This window comes from Arachis ipaensis, chromosome B03, assembly GCF_000816755.2.
Source record: "Arachis ipaensis cultivar K30076 chromosome B03, Araip1.1, whole genome shotgun sequence".
Taxonomy (NCBI): Eukaryota; Viridiplantae; Streptophyta; class Magnoliopsida; order Fabales; family Fabaceae; genus Arachis; species Arachis ipaensis.
In genome coordinates this window covers 80,998,346-81,004,028 of record NC_029787.2, presented here as the reverse complement: position 1 = coordinate 81,004,028, position 5,683 = coordinate 80,998,346, and positions in this window count along the sequence as shown.

The window sequence follows — 5,683 nt, the reverse complement described above, 5'->3', positions numbered from 1 at the left end:
TGCCACGATAGTTCGAAAAACTTATATAATAAATATATTTAAAAGGAAATTATAATACGAGAAGCCCGACGAAGAATTATAGCTCAAAGATATAGAAAACAGAGATACAAAAGCACGAAATGTTACACATGAACTAACTAAAGTGCAAAGGATAAGATATACAAGATAAAGATACAAGATCATAAGGTATGTATACATATATTTAATAGTTAAAAGAACACTAGCCTAGCCCGCAGAGTTTAGGCCGATTAGTTAATACAAATATAACAGAGTTTTAGGAAGTTAAAACAGCATACAACCTGTCTCTCAAAGTAAGCTTCTAAGGCAACAAAGTATAAGATACAAAAGTGAGAGAACTACAACGTACATCCAAAATACAAAGAGATATAACAAGCGATCCTCCGCTCTGTCACCATTCGCAAACTCATCGAGGTGGGTTGCGACCTGCATCTGAAAAACAACAACAACATATGGTATGAGAACCGAAAGTTCTCAGTATGGTAACAGTGTGCAATATATAAGATATAAGGTTCCGGGACGCCAAAGGCAATCCTAGAACTTCACATCAAACATAAGATTCAAACTTAGAAATATTTAACAGAACCATAAAAGGTTATCTAAGCCCTAAAAATTTTCTAACTATTAAATACACCGTTGTCCCACAGCCTTCGCCAGCCTAACCCCCATGCGATCCCATCCCCACCACCTATTGAACCTCCTCAATCTGAGTATAAAACGCAAGTATATGCAAACAAGTAAAACACAAATAATAGGCATATATAACAAGTAAACCAGGAAGCAATTAAGCATGTTATACATTTAGGCAAAGGATGCAAGTAGGCAAAGCAAGCAAACACATAGAAAATTCACATGATGAATGCATGTCCTATTGGCTGTGATATTACTGATGCACCACTATTTTGTGGTATATTTTGTACTTAATTGAATGGATTTTATCCACTAAACTCACACTTATTCATATAATTCACATGTTTTATATTTTCCTTCCTAATTCTGTGCTATGATTGAAAACATGCTTCTTTGGCCCTAAACTTGCTAGCTTTAATCCTCTCTTATTACCATTGGATGCCTTGATACGTGTGTTAAGTGATTTCAGGGTTTATAGGGCAGGAATGACTTAGAGGATGGAAAGGAAGCATGCAAAAGTGGAAGGAATACAAGAAATTGAAGGAATTGTTGAGCTGTCAAGCCTGACCTCTTCGTACTAAATTGACCATAACTTGAGCTACAAAGGTCCAAATGAGGCAGTTCTAGTTGCGTTGGAAAGCTAACATCCGGGGCTTCGAAATGATATATAATTTCCCATAGTTTCCATGCTGTTAGGAAACATACACGCGTGGATCACGCGTACGCGTGACGTTGCAAAAGTTCAATCGACGCGTACGCGTGGGCGACGCGTACGCGTGACAGAGCCACGTGCTGGACGCATCAGAAAATGCTAGAGGCAATTTCTGGGCTCCTTTTAACCCAGTTTTTGACCCAGAAAACACATATTAAGGGCTGCAGATTGGGGAAATCACATTAATTCATTCACACAACTTACATTCACATAATTTTAGGTTTTTAGATGTAGTTTTCTAGAGAGAGAGGCTCTCTCCTCCTCTCTCTAGGTTTTGGGATTCTTAGGTTTAGCTATTTTCAACTTTAGATTTCTATCTTAGTTTAATTAGTTTTCTTCTACTCTTATTAGTTCTAGCATTTTAGTTTATCTATTTCTCTTGTTAGATTTGATTTATGAACTCTTCATGTTAGATTTGATTTTCTATTTAATGCAATTTGAGGTATTTCATATTTATGATTGCTTTCTTCAATTTATGTTATTGATGCTTTCAATTGGTTGTTTGGATTTTATTATCTCTTATTATTTTTCTATGTTTTTATGTTGTGCCTTCCAAGTATTTGATAAAATGCTTGGTTGGATTTTAGAGTAGGTTTTTCTCTGCTTGGCTTTGGTTGAGTAATTGGAGACTCGAGTTATCAAACTCCTTTGTTGATTGATAATTGAAAGTTGCTAGTTGATTTGGATCCCTCTAAAGCTAATCTTTCCTTAGGAGTTGACTAGGACTTGAGGAATCAAATTGATTCATCCACTTGACTTTCCTTCATAGTTAGATGTTAACTAAGTGGTAGCAATGGACAATTCTCATCACAATTGATAAGGATAACTAGGATAGGATGTCTAATTCTCATACCTTGCCAAGAGCTTTTCTAGTTATTAATTTACTTTCTTGCCATTTTATTTCCTTGTTCCTTATTTCAAAAACCCAAAAAGATACTATCTCATAACCAATGGTAACATACTTCCCTGCAATTCCTTGAGAGACGACCCGAGGTTTAAATACTTTGGTTTATTTTTATTGGGTTTGCTTAAGTGACAACCCAATTTTTGTACGAAAGCATTCTTTGTTGGTTTAGAAACTATACTAGCAACGAGAATTTATTGTGAAATTCTTTACTAACAAAAATCCGTTCATCAATCACACTGTCGGTTCAATTGACAACCCGATACATCTCCAAAGAATGTTGCCTTTCGGTCCGAATATAAATGGATACCCTCAAGGATATAGTGCCTGGCTCACTCTCCCATGGATATAGTTTCCAGCTCACTCTTGTGACTTGAAAGGATGCGAGTGGGATACTCTACCACAGACCTCACATATCAACGTAAGCGGGATTAACCACCGTCCTTGCCAGGCGCATAACGACTTAACAATATTAGTATAGTATATATTATATCTCGGTGATCATTGTCCATTCAATACAAGTCCATTCATACTCAAGTCATCAATCTCATAATGGTGCGGAATTTCGAATACCACAACTGAACCGGCAAGTGCACCGGGTCGTATCAAGTAATACCTCAGGTGAGTGAGGGTCGATCCCATGAGGATTGATGGACCAAGCAACAATAATTTAGTAATTCACTTAGTTAGACAAGCAAAAAATAGTGTTTTGGGTTCAAAAGCATCAAATAGCAATTCAGGAATTAAGAAAGCAATTAGTAAATTTGGTGTGAAAAGTGTGTGAGAAAAGAGTTAAGGTTTCAGAGATATTTATTTTTCCGGATTAATAGTTCTTACCAAATACTTTAATCATGCAAGATTCAATTCATGGCAAACTTTAATTGACTAAACCCTAATTCCTCAAAGATTTAGTCTCCTCTAACCTAATTAACCGCTAATTCCTTGGTCACTTAATTAAGATTAAAGGTTTAGGTCCAATTCTAGTTTATTAGACACAAAAACCCTAATTACCCAAATATAAGATGATTATATGTCATGTATCACGTTAAGTCCAGGTAATTAGTAGTTTAGGAGGAGTTACTTTCAAGCTGTTATTCAATTGAGTTAACATTTCCAAGAATCAACAAGAATTCATGTAGAAAAAGAGCTATTTTGCAATATACTCAAATTCATAAGATGAAGAATGAAAGTAATCATTTAATTAAAATTAATACATCAATTAAAAGTAGACTGGCAATAGTATTAATCCATAGAATAAATTGAGCTCCTAACCTAAATAGAGGAGGTTTAGTTGCTCATGGCTCAAAGAAAACTCGGGTTTCAAAAATGTATAAAATGTCGAATGAGGTCGAGAAGAGAAGAGAAGAAGCCCGAAGGGCTGAATCTTTTCCCCTTTTATATCTAACCTATTTGATTTGAAAATAAAATAAAATAATAACTACTAAAGTCCAAAAGATTATGTTTTGTTTTAACTAATAATGAAAAGAAAAGAAAATAATAATAATTATTATCAAAATCTACACTAATGAAGCCATCTGTGTGTATCCTTATGCGTGCTATTGGTGCTAAACGCCAGGTTCGAAGTTTAGCGCCGCTAGGCCAAGTCAATTGATGCGCTTGCTGTCTTTCTGGCGCTTCCTGGCGTTTAGGGCCACTGATCGGCAAGAATCGTGTTGGTTAGGAATTTCTCTTATAGAAAGAAGAATTTCGTTGTAAGCATAGCTCCAAACCAACAAACAACTCTCACATCAAATTAAATTTCGGTTTTGTCACAAGTACAAACTCCAAATAAAAATTAACCGAAGTATTTAAACTCTGGGTCGTCTCACAAAAAATTGCAATGAAATGGTCAATTATTGGCTATGAAGAACAAGGGGTTTGGTTGACAGAAGGGGCAATAAAATAAATGACAAGAAAAGTAAAGAGAGCAATTAAAAAAAGCAATTAATAAAGAGAGACATTCATGGCAAGGTTTGAGGTCATAGACTTTCTATCCTAGTCATTAATCATAACACTACTTAACAAGAATTTATCTTATTTCGTCATCCCCAATGTTGGAAGAAGGTGTAAGTTATCTTCCATTAGAGAAAGTCAAACAAGACTAGTTAACCTCAATCCAAATGTCTTAATCAACTTACTAATGGAATTAGCAAGAGATTAGAGTCAATGAAAATCATATTAACTAACAACTCTAGATCACCAACATTAGTTGGGTATTAATGACTCAAGATTACCTAATTACTCTTTCCAAGCCAAGAATGCTCAAAGTCTACTCTAAAGCCCAACCAAGCATTTTGTCAAACACTTGGTGGGTACAAATGGAAAGCATGGTAAAAGTGTAAGAATAATAAATCTACCAACTATCAATTGCAAGAAAAGTAAATCAACAACTCAAATCATCAATAAAGAAATATCAACTATCAAATCTCATTAAAAGAAAATCCAAATCCAACATGAGTTCATCATCACAAAAGAGAGCAAAAAGGCAAATTAACACTACAAATCATGAGAATGAAAGAGTAGAAGCATGAAATTGTAAAGAGAACAAGATGAGAACAATAATCAAAACCTAGATCTAAGATGGAATTAAGCCTAAGAACCCCAATTCTAGAGAGAAGAGGGAGCTTCTCTCTCTAGAAACTAACCTACATGATGCCAAAACTACAAACAATTGCTCCCCCTTACCCAAGCTTGAATTCAGCATGAAATAGGATTAGAAATGAGTTGGATTGGGCCCAAAATGAGTTACAAATTGCTGGCCACAATTTCACTTTAGTAAACCATGTGTTCCATCAGTACGTACGCGTACAGTGCACGTGTGTACCCCTATACATCAGGCAACAACAGAAAATTTTATATCATTTTGAAGCCCCGGATGTTAGCTTTCCAACGCAACTAGAATCGCCTCATTTGGACCTCTGTAGCTCAAGTTATGATCGATTGAGTGCGAAGAGGTCAGGCTTGACAACTTTACGGTTCCTTCATCTCTTCATGAGTTCTCCCACTTTGCATGCTTTTCTCCTCACTTCTTCCATCCAATACTTTCCTTATGAACCTGAAATCACTCAACAAACACATCAAAGTATCGAATGGAATTAAAGTGAATTAAAATCACCAATTTAAGGGCCTAAAAAGCATGTTTTCACATTTAAGCACAAATCAAGGGAGAATTGCAAAATCATGCTATTTCATTGAATAAATATGAGAAAAGGTGATAAAATTCCCAAAATTAAGCACAAGATAAACCACAAAATTGGGGTTTATCAAATCTCCCCACACTTAAACCAAGCATGTCCTCATGCTAAGAATAAAGAAGGATAAGAAGAGGGTATGAACATTTATTCAATGCAAATAAACTATATGCACCTATCTATATGAATGCAACTAAATACAAAATGATTCTACCTACTTGGTCAAAA